The 26,917-nt window shown below is 43.2% G+C and overlaps 1 protein-coding gene across 2 annotated transcripts in view; it reads right to left on the reverse strand.

Annotated features, from left to right (window-relative positions):
- FOXO3 (forkhead box O3) overlaps positions 1 to 26,917 on the reverse strand; it is a 117,973-nt gene that overhangs the window by 20,547 nt on the left and 70,509 nt on the right. The window lies entirely within an intron of this gene.

A 26,917-nucleotide genomic window follows, 5' to 3' on the forward strand; every position in this document is an offset into this window, starting at 1 on the left:
TAAATGACAATACTGTAGATGGCATTTTCATAGTCAGGGTGTGGGAGATGGTTTCATATTCAGGAGATGCGGGGGACTGTAGGACTTCACTGACATTGTTTTTCTTAAATCCCCAGGTTTCGTTGTCCTTTCTGTAATTGTACTTCCTTTACTGAAGTTTGCACTTACAATGTATTACCACATCATCTCCCCCTGCATTGTGCAACAAACTTCCCTGGCTCTCTAAGGGTGATTCATCACCTACAGGGCTATTTTATTCCATTTTGGCCCCTTGCTCCTCTAGTACAGAGGCAGCAGCTACCTTTTCTGAGCCACTTCTATTCAGAACTGGTGTGAATTTTTACCTATCTTTTCTCTGACTCCATCTCCTCCTGCCACAATTTCACACCTGTCTCACAGGCATAAGAAAAAATGGCAGAGTAAGATTTGCTGAGTTGACAGAAGAAGTAAGGCAAGTCTCCCATTCAGAAAAATTCCAGCTAATTTATGCAGACACTCCCTCCTCAAGGCAATGTGATCTGAGCACAGTAACTTCCTTCCAAAGAGCACAGTATGGAAAGGGGAGGTGGAGGAGAGTAACTTTACAGTGAAGAAACGTGACAGCTCAGCCCGGTGATCAAGGTCAACATCAAAGGGCAAAGTCAGATTGATAATGTGCACTCAAACCAACGTGATGAAAACGGCACCCTCCCCTGTGGCCTTCCTTCCAAAACCTATCACCTCATTCTAATCGTGAGAAAAAGAGCAGACAAGTCCCAAATAAGGAACAGTTAAAAATGCTTGTCCAGTTCTCCTCAAAACTGTCAGACCCACAGGGAGCCTAAGAGAAACATGCTGACTAAACACACTGCGGAATCCTGGATGGGATGCTGGACAGAAAAAGCAAAGTACGAGGCAAAAACTAAGGAGATCGGAATAAAGCACAGACCTCAGTTAATACTAATAACGTATCAACATTGGTTTATCAGTTGGGACAAGTGTATCAAACTGATATTGGACATTAATAACAACAGGGGAGACTTGATGTGGATAGCCAACATCAAGAACTTTCTGGGCCAGTCTGGTAACTTCTCTGCAAATCTAAAACCATTCTATATTAAAAGGTTTATTCTTAAAAAAAGGAAAGATGCGGGCAAAATATCCTCAAAACCCTAACAACTGCTCCCATCTTACAAGAATCCTCCTCCTGATTTAGGGAAGCCCAGTTAACAGAGATGACCCTGATCCAGCCCCATCTCTCTCACCGACCAACCATGAGACCTGAGCAAATCATTTAGTCTATGTCCAACAACTTCAGTTCTCCATCTTCATTATAGTCATAGCATTTGAAGCATCCCTCTCTGATAGGGATGACGTAAGGAGGATATATGATAATATACTTCAAAAGCCAGTCACGCTACTAAGTCAGGGTGTTCTTACTGCCATTATAAAACACAGAGTACATGATGGACAGAGCTCATTGCCTGGGGAGGTCTTCTATTCTGTAAAATACCTCGTGTGCTGTGAAAGAGAGAAGCTGATGATGGCATCTGCCACATCTGGAACAGCACCTGCAGGTCAGATGAGTTTTTATTTGCAAGTTAAAGACAAAAGATATTGCCTGCTGCTGTCTATTAAATGCAAACCATCCTAAAAGTTACCGTAGTTTAAAAAAAAACTGGCAATCACCAACTGTATTTATGTAGAAGATACAAATACATGTGTTCTACCAGAATGTTTTTAAAACACAGAAAGTCAGTGGGATTTCACCATACATAAATAACCCAAAATACTCAAGAGTGTTTCTGTGTATATGTTCCCATGCAAGGAAGTCCGACAGCTCTGGCTGGGCAATGAGCGTCACCAACCATGGGTCATAGCTCAGCATCTCTATGACAGGCGTAAAGACACGTTTGAGAGGACATGCTGAGTATCTGATGAGCCAAATGGTGCCCAGGAGACTATATATCCAGCTTCCCTTTCACTCTTATGGTTTTTTAAAGAATAATGGCATCTCTACTCATGGTTCAGAAATTACATTTCTTTAAAAAGTAAAACACTTTCTCCATAAAGATATGAAGCATGCTCTTAAAACTCACTCCACAGGGTTCAAAATGCAGGCAAGTGCACGGTGATTCTATTACTGAGTACCCAGGAGACTAGATATATGAACCACAAACTTAAACTCAAGCTTCTGATTAGGAAAAAAACAGGCTTCAGTTCCTGAAGCCCTGTGGGGGTGATGTGGACACTGACTGAACCGCCCCTCCCATGGCCAGCCCCCGCTGCTCCAGATTTCGGAAAGAGTTCATTCATACCAACACCCAGCAACAACAATGACCAGTCATAAATATCCAGTTATCCACCCTTTAAAAAGCATTTGTGGACAATTTTTTAAATGAATTTTTAGTTTCACCAATTCCAAACCAAGCAGAAAAGAAAATGTTAACCCTTTAGAGACCTCCAAAATGTCCTATATGGATAGTCATCTATTCTACAACTCTAACCCTAACAATGTATGTGTGTAATTTTTCAAAATTATAAGCTACCATTGGTTAGAATTTGGAGAGAGAAGCTAAGCTTCTGTAGGGCCTTGTGATAAAGGGGCTGGAACACCCTCACGGAGGACAGAACCAAGGACTGTCAGACCCGGGCCCTAATTGCCAGGATGACGAACGGAGCCTGACTGACTACAGGAGTCAGTTCCTGGGTCAGCGCTTTTAGATTCCTCATCTCTAATCTTCCTAACAAACCACAGAGTCGATGCCCTCATCATATATATGAAGCCTCAGACTGAGAGAGATTAAATAACTTAGAGAAGGTCACACAGCTTTAAACTGAAATTTGTTTTTCCAACTCCACTCCAATGCTTTCTCTCAACCTTTCCCGGATCTGTCACCAAATTATACAGAAGTCATCATTTAACTTCTCTGAGCTAACATCTAAAGAAAGACATTTAAGAAAGACGAAGGATACAAAGGCATAAACTTATGACTATAATTTTGTGAAATAATTAAGAGTAATAATTTAGTAGGTCTTTCCTAAAAATGTTTTTAAAACAAAGTCTTTACAAAGAGTAATCCTATAGCCTGCATTTGCATTTCTTTACTAAGGTGGCCATCATAGCATTCATCCTAAAGAGAGGGTAGTGGTTACCATACAAACCCATATAAGCTACACTTAGATTCTGAACCAAAACCCAATTTATTAAATGGATGATCAGCTTCAGTGTCAAATCTGAGTTCAACTCTTGCTTTAGAGGTTACTAATGACAGAATACATTCCCTAAGGCATATCACCTACGCGACACTCAGACAGGATTTTCCTCTAAGACAGTGCAAACAAAACTATGTCACAATCATCCTCATGGTCCCTAGCCTTCCATTTATAAAATCCATAATCTGAAGCGGTAGGGGGACATTGACAAAGACCCATCAGTATGGTCCCCCTGGTCCATTTCCAGCTCAAATGCCCCTCACCCTAACGAGGTCAGATATCAGAAATGTAGTCTGCTTTTTTGCCTCACAGGTCATGATTCTAATCACCAGGTTCTCTAAGTTTTGGTGAAACAGGAAAAAGTAAACACAAATGCCAGAGAACGTATCAGAATTGCAGTGTTTCCCCAACACGTTCCCTGATAATGGAAATTAATGGTGATATAATTTCTGTAAGATTTCAAACTGCCCCTCCCTCACCTCAAACCCAGGAATAAAGTGGAATTTATAAAAAGAAACCAGCCAATTATAAAATCCTTTTATAAAGTGCAGTTTAAGTTCTCTGAAGACCTCTTCAGTCGGGGGCTCTAAATTAAATTTCCAATGTATTTTGTGCATGTTAAACTATAAAACTGCTGTTAAAAATATTCTATCCTTTTCCACTAATTCATCTATCATACCAAATAGTCTAAATTTGTAAGATATAACATTAGTTTGAGGGTTGGGAGCTGACAGAGAAGGAGGAACGGTTTGATAGGACAAGAGAGATTTTTCTAGTCACATCTAAACGCACATTTTGGAAAACATTGTGAGGTCCTTAAGGCTAAGGTGATAAGGTAATTATTACCAACCAGGACTCCCGCTGCTAGATCTCAGGCCATTCTGTCATCACATCTGTTTACTAGAGGAGCCAATAAATTACTATAACCCCAACCCAAAACCATGTGAATAGTTCTGGTTATTTAAATCCTCTACTAAAAATTTTTGTCTTCCCTGGTAACTCAGACAGTAAGGAATCCGCCTGCAATGCAGGAGACCCAAGTTCAATGGGGAAGCCCCCTGGAGAAGGTAATGGCAGCCCACTCCGGTATTCTTGCCTGGAGAATTCCATGGACAGAGGAGCCTGGCAGGCTGCAGTCTATGGAGTCACAGACAGTTGGACACAACTGAGTGACTAACACACAACACAACTAAGAAATTCAGAGATTGATGAATTACAGTAAACGAAACATTTCTAGGAACAAACTTTTGTCAGGGACAAAAATGCCAGCGTTTCCCCACCAACCCCCAACCAGGGCCCAGAGATGTAGAAAACGCTGAAATCAACTGTAGCACAAGTTGTCTGAACAGAGCAGAGATTAAGAATACCTTGTGATTCACTTTTTATGTCAATCTTCTCTTTTACAAAGCAATTTATACTGAAGCAAGGCCTACTCTGGGGCAGAAAAAAATAGGTGTAGGTAATTAGTAGCAGAGCTGACACAGCTGTCCCGAGTGACTGCAGCTGCCATTGGTGGCCTAGCCCTTCAAGGAGGGGTGCGCAGGTGTGTGGAAGAGGAAGGTGCTGACATTTCACAGTCACGCTGACTGGCCGTGTGGTCCAGAGCCTAAGGTTCCCTTGGCTTGGCCCTCCTTGAAGAAATCAGCATAAAGGTGACTATCCTCATCCGAATTTGGTCATTCTTGTTCTTGCTATAATGAAGACAGTGTTCTAATGCAAGACACATTTATCCTTAATGCTAAAGTGCACAGCCACTGCATTTATGCCAACTGGCTGTGAAGATAGATGGACCCCAAACAGATTAGATTAGATCAGGTGTCACAGAGAAGCTGCCTGAAACAAGTAAGTATTCCAGCAATATTTACAAAATGGGTAATTCACACATGCAATTTTTTAAGGTAGCCAACGGAGGCAGGTAGGCTTCGATGTCAGCCAGGTCGGAGCTAGAATAGTGGCCTAGGTGTGTGTCCTGCGACCCTGGACAATTGAGCCAACTTCAGTTGCCCCTTTTATAAAATGAGAATAAAACCACCCTCTCTAACTCTAGGATCTTTGGGACGATTAAATGAAAGTATGCATGCAAGTTACTCATCCAGTGCCAAGCACAAGAGCAGCTCTCAACTGTCAAGATTCCACACACGGAAGCAGTGACATCACAAACGTTCACTTACTGTTTTCCGAGCATCATATGCTTTAAACCAGAAGGTGAGAGGGCGGCTCCTTCCAGGAAAATATTTCAAACTTGTAAAAGTATTTCAAAGTGCCGTGCTGCTCAGGAGTAGCTGGTAATTTCCCAACTGTTGCTACCCTGTGTCCGCTCCAACCCCTTCCAACCCATGTTTACCTTGTAAAGACTGTCCACTAACCCAGACACCAGCTGCATGTGCTTCCCCTGGAACACAGAGAGGGTTTTGTCTGGAAGCAACATGTGGTATCAATTTATCTTTCTCAGCAAGGGCAACAAGGAATCCACTGACTTTAAAAATAAAAAGGGAGTTGTGTAATTTAACTCTTAAAGGCCTCTACCTTTCTCAGTCACTCCCTTTTTTTGGTTATCTCAAAATGAGTTATGGCTGTCAACTTCCAAGCCAGACCCACTGATGCCCACCAAGCAGACTGCAGGCAGTGCCCTGGTCCTCGTGAGAGATTTCAGTGGGGATGATCTATAAAGGACTGCTTTTAAATCCAGTGCTCATCTACGCAGCACACAGGACCAGCATTTCAAGTAGGTCCCCTTGCTTTGACTTGTCACTGATAGTTCAGAATGGGACTGCCAAAGACCTGAATTCTAAAATATGTAACTGCTGAACAGTTGACAAAGGTCATGTGAAAAACCCAGTGGAGACCCAGTGAACTGTGCGCCACAGCAGAACAGCGCAGAGACAGCTTCGGGAGAGATGCTGGCTTTGACTTTTGATGATAGGCTCTTTCAGAGGCAGTCCTCTGGATGATGCCCTGACTTCTCTTAGGTATCAGTTCTCCACCCTGGCTGCCTCTTCCAATCACCTTCGGAGGCTTTAAGCACTCAGTCGTAGAGACTGGTGTGAGTAAGGCTCAGGGAGGCACAGTTTGAAAGCTCCCCAGATTATCAGCTCAGAGCTGAGATGCCCTGGAATTTCCCCCTTACGTTTCTGCTGGCTGAGACTCTAAGCTAAAGATTCTCAGTCTCCCCAGGTCTGATGACACAGCACAGCAGATGTTCTTTAAGTCCAAGTTTCCACCATTTAGAAGATAAGGATGAGAATCAGGCTCACAGATTAATGTTGGGTTTATATGCAGAGAGTAAAACGGAGAGTTAGAGCAATCTATCAGATCACTGGAGTCCAGATAGCTTTTTTCCTAAAAAAAAAAAAAAATAATAATAATAATAATAAGGTGGAGGGAGGAGTTGAGAGGGAAGGTCCTTGACCTTGCACTGCCTTGTGGACGGTCATCCATCCTGCCCTGTGCCACTTCTCCACCAGGCATGGATAAGCATGGACAGAAAAGGGGCAAGAGGACTTTCCCAAAGGTAGGAACTGATACAGGCCACAGAAGGGATGGGCTGGGACTGTAATTGATCCTTATAATTCTCAGCGCTCTCCCTGAATTAGCAATGTAACCTCACATAATCCCTTTTATGAGAGACTGTCCTTCAAATGAAATGCCAAAGATAGACTGCATAAAAATAACCACTGAAAAGGCCGTACCCCAATCCTGAGATACTTATTAGCATCCATTGTTAAGAATACAGCAAAGTATTAATGAACTCCTTGAGATCCAAAGCACATGATTTTAAGCAGATCATCTCAAGAACGTTAATAACAACCACACAGTTTCTCTCCTTCCTCGACTGCAGGAAAGACTACGTCGCTGCACTTGGTGCAAAGACCCTGGACGGAGGGAGGTGGGGAGTGGATACTGCAAAGGGCCAAGTAGTGCTACCATCTGAGGGAGAAGGGTGAGGGCTGGGCCTGCTTATTAGACAGGAGACACTTAGCTGGCTTGCCTTCTTCTACTACATTTTATCGACTTTGGGACTAATTTGTTCGAAAGCAAGTTCACAAAGTATGACAACATAAAACAGACTTGAATTCAGAGCCATTATTTCTGATTCTATGGAATACCAACTAGAACAGCCTTTCAGACACAGAAGAAAAATATTCACACAAAGGATTGCATAATCAACCCTGATGTGTGAGACAAGTTCCAGGCTAGTTCCACTCTTACATGTGTCTAAAACACTAAAAGTTTAAGCCATTAAAGGACTTATTTTTAAAAGATAATGTTCTAAAATAAATATTGCTGGGAATTTGTCTGAAGGATTAAATTTCCAGGTAGAAACAATATTTCCATTAAATCTGCTGACAATCCTCTACCCATAGAGATCTCCTTGGAAAACTAACATTTGTTTCAAGTTTTCACGCAGTAAACACAGGTTCTGGTCCCTCGTTTGGAGGAATAAAATAACAACAACCTGGTGATCAGTAAAACGAACCCATTTCTTACCCAAGACAAATGAGACACATGAAGCTTTCTTGGGAAAGGAAAGGCTTGGCAGACAATTTGCTCTTCCCCTCAACTGAACAAGAAATCCTAGATGGGAAGAAATTTCTCTTAAAGAGCTACTACGCTATTACAGACAGTTTTGTTGGGTTTTCCAGTGTGGGTTTTATTTTCATATTAATTTTTTTTTTTCATTTAGCGATTTTTTTTCAAGCCCTTCCACAGCTGTTTCTGCTCTTGGAGGGCAAGAGGGAACATTCCATTCCTCCCGGCCAAACCTGCACTTCCGGCACACAGAGAACCCTGGCAGCCTTGCACCCTCTGCCCACACCCACCCCTCAGCAGCCTCCCCATCCCCAAACCACGTCCAGCCCCACGTCCTCCTCCCCACCCCCAAGGAAGCAGCAACGAATGCATGCAGTCAACGGAAAGACAGTCTCCAGAAAGTAGGTTAAAGCTGCAGCATTTGGCCACCCCTGCCCTCCTGGCTCCAGGTTTCTTCCTGATGTGACTGAATCCCTTCCCCTTTCCACAAGGGGCTCGGCAAACACATGCTACTTAACTTCTCCTCCCTGGTGGCTCAGATGGTAAAGAATTCACCTTCAATACAAGAGACCCAGGTTCAATCCCTGAGTCGGGAAGATCCCCTGGAGAAGGGGATGGCAACTCACTCCACAATTCTTGCCTGGAGAATCCCATGGATAGAGGAGCCTGGCAAGATGCAGTCCATGGGGTCACAAAGAGTTGGACGTGACGGAGCAACTAACACACACTTTAAGACCGTGCAGGACAAGCCACGCAAAGTCGATGCTTCAAAGGGTTAAAAACCATGACATAAAAGAACATTCCTGAAACTGACTCTGCAAAGTAGAACGAAGTAGAACAGAAATAGCTTTGTTATTAACAAAATTTTCACTTAAGATTAAAAAAATAAAGCTGCAAGTTTTTTCAGTTTGAAAATGTATTGTGGGTGGAAATGGAGAGAATAAAAGGGCATTGGAAATACACATCCAGAATTCAGGAATACAGTGGAGTTTAATCACTTTCACGGCATTATGTAAGTGATCATCAGGGCAGGAAGTTCAGTAAAAGGTAATACTGTGGAAAACGGAGGGCTGCGAAACGCATCTAATAACAAGCAACCTTAACTTTACAGTGAAAGAAACTGAAGACCAAAGAGATACAAGGCATAGCTGAATTCAATCAGCTAGGAGGTGGCAGCCAAGTGGAGACAAACTCAGATCTCCTGGCCTCTAGGTGTTGCAGTAATACCACCCAGAAACACCGTTAGTCCCAGTGTCTGGATTACCATGACAACTGAAAAGGTGAAGTGAAGTGCATGGAGCACAGAGGATGGATAAGATCTACCATCCGTCCATCCATTCAGCTTCAGTCTGCCTTGCTTTACAACTTGGGGAATAGGTGTCTGTCTCCCCTAACACTTACTGAACCCTTTACAACCGGATGCCATGTTTTATTACAGCTTTACTGCCTAGCACGGCAGTGCCACATAGCAAGTGCTCAAAAATATTCCTCTCATCACTGAATTAGTGGGAAGGGGACAGCAGCCACAAAACAAGGCCTGAATTTTATGTTAAAATGAAATGTTATAAAAACATGAGACCAATAAATGATCCTCAATATGAAAAATGGAAGGAAACTTCCATTGCAAAATGTGAAATAGCATTAAGGTTTTTCTAAAGTCAACAAGTCTCAGCCTTGAATATAAACTTCAATTATACAACCAAATTTCCCAAAACAAGATGACATAGTCTAGTAAGCAGGCTTAAGGTTCTCTGTAATAATATTATAGAGATGGGCAGAAGGATGGTACATAGGCTATTCGGGGGAGCAAGGGCTTGGGAGAATGGTCTCAGGTCCAGCCAGGGTGTAGATCCCTACCCGTCTCTACCCATCTTGGGGTGTTATGGAGCCCCTATTACTTGGTAATGCAGTTGATTGGCTCAGCACTCAGAGGCATCCTTGAAACCAGAGACAACATGCCTAGTTCTAAATCTCCCCCAAGCAAACACAGGGATAACACGAGAAATCCAAAATAGAGTCTACCTCACCTGCAGTCTGAAGGAACTTACTGTATTAGTGCCTGCCCAAGCCAAGACTCTGTGCTTCACAAACCCAATCTCACTTTATTTTCATGGAAAGTCTGTCAGGAGGAGATGGGTGCAGAACAGTAACTGTTTACAGGCAGTGGGGCCAGAAATCAAGCCCAAGGCTAACTCCTACAGCAGAGCTCTAACCACTTCGCCGTGCGCCCCTCTCCAGGCCCCGAGCTGACTAAGGACAGAGGCACCATTCCAAGTGACCAAGGAGCTTGCAAGACTACACTAACCCGTGTCACCGAATTAAATGTTTTCAGCTCTAAGTTTCTGTACATGGTTCCTAGGACTATGAAAGGAGAGGAAAAGGTGGAAAAAAATCACTAACCATAAAGCAAGTGTTGTTGGAACTGGATCATTTTTAGAAATGATCCTTTTTTCTCAGACACTCCCCAAAAGGAACACTATGGATGTGTTCTGCCTTGACCTGGGATCACTACTTTTAGGCAATGAACAAATTGGATCACTGCCATAACCTTTTGAGTGCCCAGGCCTTCCTCTGTGCTATCACCTGTGACCGATTCAAGCCAGTTTACCTGGTTGTCCCGGGCAGGCCTATCCCGGCCCCCAAGAGCTGGCACCATTCTAAGGTCCTGAAGCCAGAGACATCAGGCAAATGTCAGCTTTACCCGGGACCTTGCTATTACAAGGCTTAATCTGAAACAGGGACTCAACTCTATACTATTTAAAATATGTAATTAGTTTATTATTGAGCCAGAAATGATTAGCTTGCTTTCAAACTATGTGAATTTTAAAACATGATGTCTTTTGCCTGCCAGCTGACAGCATGATCGGGTTGCTTCTGTTTAGCCTCAATCAAAAACTCTGGTAGAAAACTGCTTTAAGGCTTCATATGCATGCTATTTTATTATTTGTCTTCTGGCATCAAAATCTGCAGAAACAGAAATCACTGACAATGCAAGCACACTAAGAGGGTGGATGCAGAGGTGATGAGTGGGTGAATTCAACAGCTTGAGAGTTTGACATCTGAGATCCAGGAAAACTGCCTTTCTCTTCCCAGGGTACAATCCTTCTCTTCACGTGGAATTCACTGGCTGTAGCATCACACATACAAACACTGACTGTTTCCAGCTCTTCAGATGGTCTAGTTCAGAAAAAAATGGTTCTTTTCTGTCTTGTTATTTCAAGAGCAATGAATTTCTTTTTGGTAGCTCTGAAATATATGCCAATGTGTGGGCACAGTCACATAGCTACACATGGGCCCACACCCTGGAAAGACTGGGAGGGGTGGAGGCACATTTTTTCAGCTAGGGCAGGAAAAAGTTGGGGCTGGTATTTATAAAACAGACATGTGTGTATGCATCTGGAAGCAGGCTCCCTTCCAAGTGTCAGTGTTAATTATTCTAATAGTCATCAAAAATCAAGGTGTTACTGGTGAAAGCAGAAAAAGGAAGCGAATGCCACATAACAGAGTATCCCTGCTGGCTACTGCAAACACAACCACGGATGGACTTTTTCTTTACGGGAATAGAGTACAGCAGTCAACTCCACAAAATGACTCGGGCCTGCACCCCCTCTATCCACTCCACACCCGAGTGAAATTCGGCTAGCAAGGAGTCTCCTGAGGAACTGCTCCCTCTACCTGAGAACCTCAACTGCAAGACCAGCATTTCACAGTACTGGTTTTGCAAGATTTCTTCTTGTTTAAAATCACAGGATGCAAAAGTGGCTGATGACCAATACGATGATGTTGCTAAATACCGAGTGAATCAACCATTTATTCCCGGACACTCCTGGGTGCCAATTACACACACAGATGAGCACCAGCCAGCTTGAAAGTCCACATGAATGATTAAATAAAGATAGGAGATGACATTTCCATGTGCTGAAGAACTAGGCATTCATTCCATTTTTTCTCCTGAAGAAAATACTGATTGAGCCATTTGTATACAAGTGCATTTTAATTTATAATCTAGGATGTTCTCAAATGTGCAAGCTAACCATTAGCACTACCCCTCAAATTATGATGAATGAAGCAGGTTGAATGTGCATGGGATAAATCAGTTTCTCTGAAAACCATGACACAAATGCAGTGTTTTAATACTAACACGTACTAGGCTGTCATCTCCTCACGTACACTGCTAGGTAAGCTTGAAAGCACTTAAGAAACTGGAAGCAACTAGCGTCAGTGGTGATACTAATCTATCACCCAAAGGGCAGGAGGGATGATATTAATTGGCAAGGACAGTCATACAAGAGACTAAGAGTCTATGGGACATAAGAGACACTACACGTGTGGTGGAGAGTTGGAGGTGAGACCACACCTCACCCAGCAGGCGTCACAGTGCTCCAGGGCTCCCTGGTTCCCACACACTTGCTGCCAGTGATTCCAAAGCCACGCCTGAGGAAGCAGGACCCCTGGCTTTACAACTACCTCCTTGGCTGAGTCTCATTTGGCAGGTCTGGCCCTCATATTCTCTCCCCCAACTTCCTGGATCTCATCACCTGGACTTTCTGGACTTTCCAATTCTTTCCCCTTAGGTTGTTCATTTGCTAATAGGAAATGTGACCTCATAGCACAACCAGGCCCTAGGTCTTTCCCTAAGACTTAAGAAATCATCATACATACAGGGTCCACTGAAACCAATCCCTTTAGGTCAAGACAAGGGAGGAAACACACACAAGAACAGATATTGCTGAGCCATTCTTAGGTTCAAAGGTAGCTTCATGTAGCACACTTCAGACTCTGAGGCATTATGTGGGATAATATCACCCTATATTCCCAGTTTCTCCAGCAACATGTTCATCAGGTTCTTCCAAACTGCCGTGACCTAGGGTCTCCCCAAGTAAAAAAGATAGCCAAGTCCTGATGCTATTTTGTGGACAGAAGAGGAAATCACATTAAGCTTCTCATAAGGTTAACGATCCAAGTTGGGAGACAATTCTCCACGGGGTCTCTGCAGGTCTTGCAAACAAAGTACAAACCCTTAGTTCTAGACTATCATTCAAAGATGTCTATATTTGCATAGTGAACAGCCTTGAAAAACAGTGATGCCATTGCACTCCAGAGCAAAGGACAGATGTGCTGATTGCTCATTACCAAACATCTAGGATCCCCAAACTCAGGATTCCTCTTCCATTCACCAAACCCGCTGCATGTACATGCATCAACCTGGACTCATCTGTGTCACTCATTCCCATGGGATTTGGGAGCAAGGATGGAGCAATGGAAAATATGTGGCTGCTCATGCTGCTTGCTGGGCAACCAGTAATAAATGCTTTGCCTTTGACCCAGGAGTCTCATGTCCAGCAGAGTCATCTCAGATCCTCCCAGTTCCTGACAGTCTGCTACTTTAGTTTATGAACTGCTGACATCTCCTTAACTATATCAGATAAAACTGGGCAATTCATCTCTAGCTAACTTTCTTCTCTACTCCTACATAAACGAGAAGAAACACAGATAATGGGATGGAGGAAAATGCATTTTGAAGGTTCTGATCTGGCTCTGCTGAGGACCCATAAGGCTTTATGAGATCAAATCATGAATAGAGGGGGAGGGGCAGGGGAGAAGGAAAAGCCCCTCCTGTGGCCACTGTGCAGTGTTTCGTCTGCATGGGTCACCATCTTTGTCAGGGGCTGCTCAACTCTGCGGTTTGCTCATGAAGAGCAGTGAGCAGCAACTTGGGTCTGTCGCTTTTGCCTTGCTCCTCCACTGAACAAGAGAACAGACCACATTATGTCCTCTAGGTAACATCTGTTGAGTTTCTGCAGTGGCCAGATCTCCATCAGGGAGCCCTGGGCCATTCTCAGAGGGAAGAGGCTCTCCCTAGTCCTTCTGACTTGCCTATGAGCTACCCCAAGTCTCACCCTGATGGAAATACTTTCATGGTCTTTATCTCGCCACAGTGACTGTCGGTGCACCTGTCACGTAGGCAGAAGCCTGAGATTCCCTCCTCCTTCTTTGCAAGCTCTTCTACATACATTTGCTTCATTCTTCGGACAGTATTTAGCAGCTTCAGACCTGCAGAAAGGAAGACAGACTAGGCGGTTCCTGTGAACCAAGAGCAAACACACACACATTTAAATACTCCAAGTTTCCAAAAGAGAGTTAATTTTCTAGCTTATTAACTATGAACCAGGAACCTCTACTATGAAATATAAAAACCTTACATGACTTCATGCTCTTCAGTTTCTAACTACTGATTCAAGTCAGATATGTTCTGGTACATAGGAAATTGGTATTTTCTTTTCCCTCCCCTTTCCTCCTGGATAACCTACTTCCATTCTTGGCAAAATGAGGTGTATATTTACTATAGTGTTCACATGTACCTACACGTTCAGAGACTCTGGAATGAGGCTAGGTTGTTGCCACACAGCCAAATAATGTGCCCTGTGAGAAATAATTATCAATTAGAGTGCTATAAAATGGGCTAGCAGTTTTATTCCACTCACACTGTGTGGTATTTTGGCCACCAAACACAACAAGCTTTCTTCGGTTCTCTTTACATCAATCAGAAAATTACATTAATTTGCTCCGATGCTATTTGTGGACATATGTGGAAAGAATGCAGACATCCAGGGGTAAATTAGAGTCAATTCACTCTACTTGGGCAGCAGGTCCCCACACAGACACTTACATTATAAAGGGACCTCAGCCTGGGCTGTAGCAATGGCTCTACAGTAAGGAACTATTAGCAACAACTTTCAAGTAATCAATTTTCAGTGCTTTTGAGTCTAGAGTAGCTGCCAAAAGAATTTGGCAAAAGCCATCATTTTAAAAACACCAATTTAAGCTACAGTAAGGTATTCTTACTATAGCAAATAGGTTTTATTTTGTCTCTTTAAATCTATATAGGAGGTTGAAAAATAGAAAAAATAAAGGTTTGAAATTTAGATACGACTTGGACATTTTAAGTCTTACAGCTTTTCTGTCCTTCTTCCTGACAGCTCTCTTTTATGTGACATTATGTTTGGTGATAATTATTAAAATATTTCCTGGGGGGAAAGACATATTAAAATAGGAAGAAGTTATATATAAGTTCTTAACAGAAGAAAAACTGGGAAGAGTTAAAGAGCAAAAGAAGGCACAACTACATCCCTTGTTCTATCCTGACACACAGAAGACTCTTAACACACCTTTCTTGACAGGATAAATGAATTCCCCCCTCATTTTTTCTATTGAAGTAATCCATGCTGAATAAGGTTAGTGTCTGTAACGCAACGCAGGAAGTCCAGCATTACAGAGGTAGACACTCTTTTCTCGGGTTCTCCATCTCCAAGGAAATCTTTCTCTTGCATTTAAAGTCACAGTAAATAAAATATCAGATTTACGTAAATTTAAGTCATCTGTGGTAAACTTCAGAAACACTTAGAAATTCAAAATGTGGATATTATTCATTTTACTAGAAATCATACTCATGCTTCAGGTGAAGTATACAACTCAAACTACTATAACACAGTAGTAAAGAACATTTTATTTTTAATTAAGATTCATGACTTTTTTAAAACTGAGGAAAATAAACATTTAAATTGATTTGCAAAAGTATTAAATAGGTACAGACTTAAAAAAAAACCAGTATCTATTGATGTTAAAAATGTATATTACCTTTGACTTAGAAGAATTGATCACTTCTCTTACGTGAAAATAGTTCACTATTAATTTTGGGCTTTTTGTCATATATAGCCAAACTTAATCCTACCTGCGATTCATGGGGTCGCAAAGAGTCGGACACGACTGAGTGACTGAACTGAACTGAACTGAATCCTACCTGATACACCCAGAAATTCTATTTTTAAGAATTAATCTTACTAATCCTTCTGCACACACACACACATTCACTCTCAACTTCTGCATATATTTGATTGATAACAAAATATCATTGATTACAAAATTACACTTATTAATAACAGTAAAATTCTCAAAGAGATGGGAATACCAGACCACCTGACCTGCCTCTTGAGAAATCTGTATGCAGGCCAGGAAGCAACAGTTAGAACTGGACATGGAACAACAGACTGGTTCCAAATAGGAAAAGGAGTATGTCAAGGCTGTATATTGTCACCCTGCTTATTTAACTCATATGCAGAGTACATCATGAGAAACGATGGACTGGAAGAAACACAAGCTGGAATCAAGATGCCGGGAGAAATATCAGTAACCTCAGATATGCAGATGACACCACCCTTATGGCAGAAAGTGAAGAGGAACTATAAAAAGCCTCTTGATGAAAGTGAAAGAGGAGAGTGAAAAAGTTGGCTTAAAGCTCAACATTCAGAAAACAAAGATCATGGCATCCGGTCCCATCACTTTATGGCAAATAGATGGGGAAACAGTGGAAACAGTGTCAGACTTTATTTTTGGGGGCTCCAAAATCACTGCAGATGGTGACTGCAGCCATGAAATTAAAAGATGCTTGCTCCTTGGAAGAAAAGCTATGACAAACCTAGATAGCATATGAAAAAGCACAGACATTACTCTGCCGACAAAGGTCCATCTAGTCAAAGCTATGGTTTTTCCAGTAGTCACGTATGGATGTGAGAGTTGGACCATAAGGATGGCTGAACACTAAAGAATTGATGCCTTTTTTCAGAGTCCCTTGGACTGCAAGGAGATCCAACCAATCCATCCTAAAGGAAGTCAATCCTGAATATTCATTATAAGGACTGATGTTGAAACTGAAGCTCCAATACTTTGGCTGCAAAGAGCTGACTCATTGGAAAAGACCTTGATGCTGGGAAAGATTGAAGGCAAGAGGAGAAGGGGACAACAGAGAATGAGATGGTTGGATGGCATCACGGATTCAATGGACATGAGTTTGAACAAGTTCTGGGAGATGGTAAAGGACAGGGAAGCCACACTGCAGTCCATGGGGTTGTAAAGAGTCGGACATGACTGAGCGACTGAACAATGAGAGGTTTCTAATCACATCAGTTAGACAGTGCAATAGAAACACTTAGCAAGAAAGGTATTTCTGCACCTGTTTCCCATCCACCTTGATGCATGTGTCATCAGACAATTCCCAAGTGTTTTTCAACGAATGACTGTATGTGTGGGACACTGCCACCCTTCAATGGCACAAGGCTGGCAGGGCAAGCACTGATTCTCATGGCCTCGTCGCAAGTTTCAGTAGTTCTGATTTGGAGGCCACTAAGGACAGGGACCCAGCACATTTGCGAATGATGAGGCTGTATTTATGGTGAGGCTCTCAACACTTATTGGTTTGGATCCACCTGGATCTCAAGAGAAAGAACATTTTTGTGGTTTCAGACATAAAAATGAATCATACAAATTATGGCTGAGAGACATATGGTCTTAGCTTCTAGGAATTAATTTTACAATAACACAATATATAAAGCTATTTCTACTGATCATGGCAATTATGCAGGGCCATACCTTAGCAATGATTTTCACAAAACTATCAGAAATAACATCAACAGCCAGTGAGCAAAGAATATCTACAACACACCATAATGTTCTAGCTTGGACACAGGCTTGCTCTTCTGACTCTGGAGCAACATGAAATGAGCAGAAAGTAAGGCAGACACAGTGACATCATCAGTCTCCACTCAAGCCCAGAGCATCAAATCCAAAAAATAAAATCCTATCCAATAAGAAACCAACAATCTCCCATGTGGACATCATGGTATAGCATCCACTAAGAGTATTAACAGAAAACTCTGTATTCCCATGGAACCAAACAGTGGTCAGCTATCCATCCCTAAAATGAATTTTCAAAAATCAGGAAATGAGTAAACGAAGAAATCTGTCACAAAGCTATTGCAATATTCTAAATACTGAATGCTATACAAGAATAGAAACTTTATTGCATTAAGATACCACATGACAGTCTCAATTTTTCATGTCTAAAGGCTGGATATTGAAAATTGCATCTATGGAGATCTAATAAACAGAGCAGCATTGCAAATGTTTAAGTGTGCTGTCTAATTTCATCTATATGTAAGAACATGCTGGGGAAAGAGTCTTGAATATTTCAAGTTAAGTTGGTACTATGGGTTGTAGTCATTGACTACTGAAAACAGTCATCTCCAGGAGAAGAAGATAAGATGGGTGATTTACTCAGAGGAAAGATTACTTAGTAACTGATATCTCACATCTATTTCACTGATAAATACTAAGCAGTTACTCTCCAAACCCCTGTGGGATGAAAAGAGTTATTTCAGAGTTTAAATTGTCCCTTGCAACATCTTTTAAACTCTTCTTAATATGCTATTGAGTCCATTCCTGGCACTTCATAAATAAAGCTATAAAGTCTTGGCTCTGAACGGGTTATCGGGGCATCAACACCTCTGCTAGAAGGCAAGGCCACTGGGCCTGGACTACCAACGTCTCTGGTGTCTCCCACACAACTCCTCACACAGGGCTCTGCACTCTTTCCATGAAACTGCAACCACCTTAATTTACAGTCCATGAGGTCACAAGTGTTGGACAAGACTTAGCAATTTAATTTTCCCCTAATTTAAAAAGGGGGGAAAAAACCCTTGAAATCACAATATATGTTTAATGGACTAATAGCTCTTTTGGAAAGTGATTTTTAGCTTACTAATGTTTTGTCCTTAGGAATAAATGTCCTACATCAAGTCTCAATTTCCTTTTGCTTCAGGAATTGAGCAAATCCCCTAGGCCATTCCATCCTGATCACTTCCCCAGATCTAGCACCTAAAGCTGACGTGAGTCCTCTGATTGTTAACTTTGAGGATGCCATCACTTCAAGATGACTGTGGCTGGAGGTAAAAGAGAAATAAGACCTTCCCTGACACAGAGGGTGGATCCAGGGTGGCAGGGGCAGGAAGGAATGACGACCAAGGGGCAGCCTCTCCCTCTCCCCTCACGGAGACTGTCAGGGCTGGAGCAGTGGAGGAAGAAGTAGAGGGGCCTCATGCATACACATTTGAACAGGTATTTACGGAGATCCTTTCGAGCACCAGGTGTACAAACACCAGTGAACAAGACAGCCCTGGTCTCATTCATGGATTTTACAATTCCGTGCAGTGAGGGGGAGATAAGGGATAGATAATAATTAAAACAAACAAATACATACATAATTACAAGTTGTGAAAAGTGCCCTGAAGGAAAACAAGAGTACCACAAGAGAAAGTAACAGGGTGGGTTGGACGGACCTAAGATTTAGATTGGGAAGTCACGAAAGACCTAAGACCTGGAGGATGAGCAACCAAGCAGTGAAAGTCAGCAGGGCCGATGTATTTACCTACAGAAAAAAAAAGGGAGGAGAATCTGAGATGTTCTCCTTGAAGTCACGCAAATGTGAGGTCAGGTAGAGATGAGGACCCAAATGGAGAGGAGATGAGGACCCAAATGGAGAGGAGCCACCAGACAAGAGGGGCCGTGGTGATCATGACTTCGAGAATGCAGTACTTCCAGAAGACACAGCAGGCACTGCTCAAAGGCGCAGAGAGAGGATGTGGTGAACACTGTCCATGAGCTTTGGCAACAAAGAAGCATCACTGGTGGCCTTGGTAACAGCAGTATTGGCACTGCCAGGGGCAGAAGTCAGGGAAGATACCAGCAACCGATAATAAACAATAAACCATAACCATAAGTCATACTTGGAGAAGGCAATGGCACCCCACTCCAGTACTCTTGCCTGGAGAATCCCAGGGACGGGGGAGCCTGGTGGGCTTCCGTCTATGGGGTCGCACAGAGTCAGACACGACTGAAGTGACTTAGCATAGCATAGCATAGCATAAGTCATGCTGCTGCTGCTGAGTCACTTCAGTCGTGTCCGACTCTGTGCAACCCCACAGATGGCAGCCCACCAGGCTCCCCCGTTCCTGGGATTCTCCAGGCAAGAACACTGGAGTGGGTTGCCATTTCCTTCTCCAATGCAGGAAAGTGAAAAGTGAAAGTGAAGTCGCTCAGTCGTGTCCGACTCTTAGCGACCCCATGGATTGCAGCCTAACAGGCTCCTCCGTCCATGGGATTTTCCAGGCAAGAGTACTGGAGTGGGGTGCCATTGCCTTCTCCGAGGTAACGTTTACTGAGTGTTTATTATGTACTAAGCACTGTTTTAACAATATTATCCCCTCAGGGATATGAGAGCACTGAGCACTCAGGAAATCTGCCCAAGACCGCATGCTGTGTGCGGAGGGTCCAGGATAGAACTCCAGGAGTCTGGCTCAAGTCCAAACACTATGCATGGAAGTGGGTGACAGTGAACAAGGCCCAGGGCTTACGGGTAGGGGCTGGCACGGTCCTGGCCCTGGGGTCACATGCAAGCCTCTCCCAGCAGAGGACATGGCTAGGCAGACTCTACTGGCTACAGTGGCCACAAGGCTGTCCTTCCACCTTGGGAAAATAATGACCGTCTAAGGAAGGGTATGTCTCAGAATACGCACTCTGCAACTTCCCACTATTCGTCCAGTGAGACCCCTAGAAGTTATTTCCACTTAGAGATTCCCTGAAGGGCAATCACAGCTGCAGTCCACACTGAAGTCAGGTGTTATTGCCCTGCCGCATGCCGTAACTCAGCAGCTCAGCTCTGGATCACACGCTTTTCATCGGTTGGGTCCCAGAGCCACAGGGTGAGATGGGGCAAAGCAAAGCGAACACACTGGATGTACCCTCTTCCCCTACAGTTTAGTCAGGAAGGAAAGCTGAGCCATGAGAAGAAATTGCTGCACTGCTCCTGAGCAGTCCTTTCAATCCATAACCAGGAAAACAAATATAGACACAAAATGAAACAGAGGAGCCATGGGTTTCTTTTGAGGTTTGCTCATTTTTCAGCACCTGGCAATCTCATGCTTTCATCTCCACTAAGCATAATTTTTAGGTCCTTGGGAGGATGAGTGCTAGTTCTTAGGTGACCTCAGTGGTCAAAACCAGTGAGCTAGGGTCCTTGGAGGGCCTCTCTAAGCCTTCCCTTCCCCTTGCCCCTTTCTCATCCTTTCTGTCTTCAGACAGTTTAACACAGACCAAGTCTGAAAACACCAAGCTGGCCCGGGGTAAAGAAGTTACTGGTTGTTTACACAGTAAAATTACGAGCCTCAACAAAAAATAAAACCATCCTCTGTGGAACAGCACTACATACAAAAAAAAAATGAGGCAAAATAAAATTCCTCATTCGGTAAAGCTTTCGCAGAGATTACCAAAGGCGGGGAATCAAAGAGGCTGGAAGCCTATTTAACATTTTATGAGTCAATCTCCAGGTTAGGAAGTGGAGAACACAGAAATTCTTTAGCTAGGAAGTTTAGATGCACTTATCAAATCCTGTGAAATACACACTATGTTCTAGAGTCTCAAAAATGAACTCCGTCTGTATGCAGAGGACTAAAAACAAGCTGCAACAACAGTGAAGACTAAAGAATGAATGAGTCTTGGGGCCAGTAGCTAGACTGCCCGCCACTCAGGGAGGAATCAGACAATCCTTCCACTGACTGTTACAGCAACTGTCCAAAACAAGGCAAGTTCAGAGTTCAAATTCTAGTCTCCGTGAAAGGAGTAAAGTAACTTAAGAGTGTAACTCCTGCCATATGCAAATAACTCTAATTTTTCAAATCTTTGTTATTTCCTAGCGTTGAATTGGCTACAAGTTGTTGAGCCTTTTTGTCTTCAACTTTTCTCAGATTACCTAAGTCATATGTGTATACTCTAAAAAAACTAACAAGATTAGAAAAGTGAAGCAGCAGAAAACAATCACGTACTTGGCCTTTCCAGACACAAACTTTGTAGATTTTGCTACTTATTTTCTATAGTTTTTGTTTATGTGAATGGGAACATCTTGCATGCTATCCTGGTGTTTCACCCAAATTGATGTTGAATTTATAACAAACAGAGGCTCTTGTTTATAAGCCCTCTTAAATGTATTTCTTAAAACATCAATGACCTGTATTTTTCTTTATTGAGTTGTACTGCTCTCAAAGTTTGATTTATTAAGGCTTTATATTTCAAGCTTTATATATTCTTGCATTCTTCTTCCCAAATTCCATGCAGAACGTAGACCGTAAGTAAGTATGCAGGATGCTCTTCCAGTTGTCCTACTTGCATAGACAGACCTTAATACAAGGAATGGCATCTGTATTCCAGGTACAATGAAAAGTTTATCCTTTACAGGCAAAGCACAAGAGGGATTTGGGCTGTAGGGTGCTATCTGTTCTGTCTGTTCAGGGACCGCTCTAGACGCCCCCCACACAGCACACCTGAGCATGCCCCCACATCCTCATGCTTCCAAGGCTGCTTCTGCACTCCCCAGTCCTCAGGTCCCACCCTGCTACTATGGGGGCAACCAGGCCACCAATAGGAGGAAAAGACCCAAAAATGGATGAGGCGGAATTATCCTTTACATCTGTACCAAGTAGTCATCACAACTCCTGTCTAGTTGATAAGTTAAATGTTACTACTATCCTGTTAATGCAGGAGAAAACGGCACAAAGAAGTTAAGACAGAATTTTAGAATGGGAAAGGACTTCAGGGATCAACTAACCCAGTGGTGACCAGATTCCTTAGTGGATTCGTGGAGGTTCTGGTTCTTTATGGCCTTAGCCGGGAGAAGTAGACCAACTCAACAACATTTAATGTGGCAAATTTCCCAAAACTGATTGCCGTTGAAAGCATTTTCAGAAATGTTTTAATAGTGTTCGTATGTTTGGTTTTTTTGCTATTTATGGTGAAATATATTAAAATAAATCAATAGTTTAAATTCAAAGGCATCAAAAAGGAAACAACATTAATTAAAACCACTGTACCACACTGAAATTCTAAGTTTTGTTTCTAATCAGTAGTAACTGGGAGCTCAATACCTAGAACAGTGCCCAGCACATAGTAGGGCCAAATAGGTATTTGTTGAATGAACTTATGAATGAATGAGATCCATCAACTTCATAGAAAAACTCCACATAAAAGAGTAAAATCATTCAAAGCAGTAAGTAGAAAGGAAGTCTGGAAGGCATTCATGAGATGGATGATTAATAAACAATTGCATATCTACTAGTTGTACACATGAAATTGTGAAGGATCAAAAACTCAAAATGATTAAATATCTTAAACATGCTACATAATGGATGCCAAAAAGTTTACACAGCTGAAAAGGATAGAAAAAAAAATTAAACATCAGGATAAATGGAACTATATCCACATGAAACTGATGAAGCATATTGTTGTCCCGTCCGACTCTTTGCGACCCCATGAATCGCAGCACGCCAGGCCTCCCTGTCCATCACCAACTCCCAGAGTTCACTCAAACTCACGTCCATCGAGTCAGTGATGCCATCCAGCCATCTCATCCTCTGTTGTCCCCTTCTCCTCCTGCCCCCAATCCCTCCCAGCATCTGAGTCTTTTCCAATGAGTCAGCTCTTCGCATGAGGTGGCCAAATATGTGCTTAAGTATAGTGTATTGTTTCTAAAGCACTTGGTGACCTAACACATGAGGCCTACATGGGGAAGCACATGGCCAGCTTGGGGTGGGGCAGAGGGTATCTCTGTTTCAGTTCAGCCTGTATGTATTGCTTCCCCAATTACTCTCCTGCCAAAGATGACCTTAATGCTTCCTGCGGCACAGCAAAGCCTTTGAGCAGTTGTGCACGTGTTTTCAAAGCCTCCACCTTTCTTACTAACATGCAGCATCATCTCTACCTTCCACCTACAATGAAAACAATCAGCTTGCTTCCTTCCACAAACCTCTCCAGGAGCCCTGCCTCGCCTCCTCCATCCTTCCTTCAAATTCCAGCTTCAAGCTCACTGCCTACAACTAGGCCGGCTCCACCTGATTCAGATCACTGCTTGCACCTGCATCTGGAAGAAGGTACTCCACATTTAAAAGCACAACCAGTGGGTGCTTTGCAGTTTTGAACTCTGTTTCAAACTGCTTCACAGGTGTATGATCTTCTGTGTGCTGCTGTCTCTTCAAGTAGTTAACGTGAGACACAACCAGTAAGTTTTCTATGTTTCCTGTATCTCAGAATGACTGACACAGTTTGATGCATGTAGTATGGTGTTCCATCAATATTTAGAAACTAAAATCTATGGTAAAGATCAATGCTATAGGACAGAGACCACAACATATTGATCATCCAAGTTCTGTCCTCTTAAAATTCACTGTACTTTTCAGGGAAAGTTAGTCCAGACTTCATTCAAATTAAAAATTTTTAAAGGTGCCTAAGTAATTGCTTACTGCTTGGAAGGAAAGTTATGACCAACCTAGAGAGCATATTAAAAAGCAGAGACATTACTTTGCCAAAAAAGGTCTGTTTAATCAAGGCTATGGTTTTTCCAGTGGTCATGTATGGATGTGAGAGTTGGACTGTGAAGAAAGCTGAGCGCTGAAGAATTGATGGTTTTGAACTGTGGTGTTGGAAAAGATTCTTGAGAGTCCCTTGGACTGCACGGAGATCCAACCAGTCCATCCTAAAGGAGATCAGTCCTGGGTGTTCACTGGAAGGACTGATGCTGAGGCTGAAACTCCAGTACTTTGGCCACCTCATGCAAAGAGTTGACTCATTGGAAAAGACCCTGATGCTGGGAGGGATTGGGGGCAGGAGGAGAAGGGAACGACAGAGGATGAGATGGCTGGATGGCATCACCGACTCGATGGACATGAGTTTGAGTATACTTCGGGAGTTGGTGATGGACAGGGAGGCCTGGCGTGCTGCGATTCATGGGGTCGCAAAGAGTCGGATGCAACTGAGTGACTGAACTGAACTGAAGTAATTGCAGTAGCTGGATGGGGGGAGAGGGGGAGGGAATATTAATCAACCTGGGAAGAAACCTAAACCTGCCTACAACAGGGTCAGGTCCACTTGCCCCTTTCTGAAGGGCCCCTGTCATTGCTGTCACTGAGGGTTGTTGCAGCCAAGCTTCAGCAGGATTTTGTCTCAGGGAATGCTTTCTGTGTAGTACAGTAAGAAATAAGACAGTCTCATCTGGCTTTCTCACATTTCAGTCCAATGCAGTTTTGATCGACAAGCTGAGCATTAACTATTATTTACAACTCCATACACGTTATATATATGAAAGCTTCTCCAAAAAGTCAAAAAGCTAGCACATAGTAGTGTAGACACCAATGGAGTTCCTCATTCCTTCCCCAGATGGGTCCTGGTGAAGACATGATGCTTTGCACGGGAAAAGCAGCAGGTTCTGGGCCTCAGTGAGGTGCCTGTGAGAGGTCTGAAGGAGGACCCCCTATCTTCAGGCCAGTAGAGCTAAGTGATGCCAGGGCTCCAGGCCTCTGCAATGAGAAAGGATGGATCCCAATGACGGTTCCTCTTGGCCCATTCATGTGAAAGGTCTCCTGTCTCAGCCTACATGTCAGAGGGAGCATAGCCTTCTCACCCACACCTAAGGCCATCTAGATAGTGTGGACCCAGCAAAGGGAATGAATTCTAGAAGAACACCCCAGACCAGTTAACCAAGATAAGGTGAACATTTCTGGCCTTTTTCCTGCTGTCAATTTGGAATAACTTTAAAGCTGAGAGTAATTACCATTCACTTTTCCTAAAGAGTCCAGACCTCTAATCTAAACCAGTAAATCATCTTTAAAATCAGCAATGCACATCACTGTGCTGGCTCCTCTTGCCTCTCATCTTAACCACACATTCCTATCAGAAAAGAATTCACAAGTTAACCCAAACTTCCAAACAGGGGACTTGCTAACGGGGCCTCTGGTCTTCCAGATGGGGGTGGCGGGAAGAGGCTGGGAGTCACAGCACTCTTTTCCTTTTCTTCATCACCTGAATGGAGTCCCAAATAGAATGACCTGAAATGTCAGAGCTGTAAGGGACTTCCAGATTGTTCCTCACCTGAACCCCTCATCTCAAGAGACAGGAGCACCAGCGTGCAGAGAACTGAAGTGACATGCAGAGCCCCCCGCTGCTGATTAAAGGCTTGCCAGGGCACATACCTGGGTTTCCAGGCTCTGACGCCGAGATTTGCCCTTTTCTCTACACCAGTGGTTTTCATATCTTATGTTCAGCAGAAGAATCCTTTCCAAGCAAATGAAATGTTAGGCAAACCTTGATTCAAAGAGCAAATAAAAGTGGCAAAACTCTGGATCAAGTGGAGTCTAGAAGACCCAGCGGCCCTTCCCACAACCCTGACTTCACCTTCACTCAGGGCCCTGCAGCTGCTCTGAGGACCCCAGGGGTCTCCTGGGACTGCATTTGAGGAAGACTGCTCGTATACCCTGCTGTCCCACACAGCGTAAAATGCCGTACGGATGGAGGGGTGGGGTGGGGGTGAATATAAGCACACAAATAATGACACTTCTGAAAATTTAGAAAACAGAACTCAAAGCATGATCTACAAATACAGGAAGTCACACGCGGACTGGAACCTGGGCACAGGGATCACTGCATCCCTGTCTTCCTTCCTGGATGCAGGCAGGGAGGGACAGAGATGCCAGTCACATATTGGAAGCGGGCCATGAACCCAGGCCTCAGAACAATTGATCTTCTCCCTGAACTAAGGGCGAGCCTGCCAGGCCGAGGAGTGACACAGCTTAACACTGCTCTGTGTGCAAAAGCTGACGAGATCGCCATTCCGACAACCAATCAGTAGGAGAACCAGCTTTCTTTCCAAGATGTCTCATCAAGTGAACCAGTTATTATATTATACACAAAAGATACGCTTTTTAAAAAAAAGTCTCCCTTTTCTTTGTTGTCTCTAAACACTTAAGTCATCATAACTAACTTACCCCCCATGACGTGGCTCAAACCTTCTCATGAAGGCAACAAGTCAGCATGTTTCAGAAAAGAGTGTCATAGCTAACCGCCTTTCATCCTGACCCCTCACCTCCATCTCTCCTGACTCATGAGGGCCCCCCACCCCTGCTGTGCAGCTGCAGGACGATGGGCGTGCTGGCCACGCTGTGAACTGCCGTGTCAGGCAATGCGCCTCTAACAGGGAAGAAAGTACCGCTCAGAACCCCTGCAGTGTGGCTCCCCACATGTCTAAAAACACTTCTTGATACAGAGTCATAGCTTTATTATTCTTTTTATTGTGATTTAGTTTCAACAGAAAAAAAAGGCTACACAATATAACAAATACCCATGTATCCACTGCTCAACTTTAACAAATCTTAATATTTTGCCATGTGCATGCTCAGTCACTTCAGTCATGTCTGACTCTTTGAGATGCTATGGACCATAGCCTGCCAGGCCCCTCTGTCCATGGGATTCTCCAGACAAAAAT

This window comes from Bos indicus x Bos taurus, chromosome 9 (assembly GCF_003369695.1).
Source record: "Bos indicus x Bos taurus breed Angus x Brahman F1 hybrid chromosome 9, Bos_hybrid_MaternalHap_v2.0, whole genome shotgun sequence".
NCBI classification, from domain to species: domain Eukaryota; kingdom Metazoa; phylum Chordata; class Mammalia; order Artiodactyla; family Bovidae; genus Bos; species Bos indicus x Bos taurus.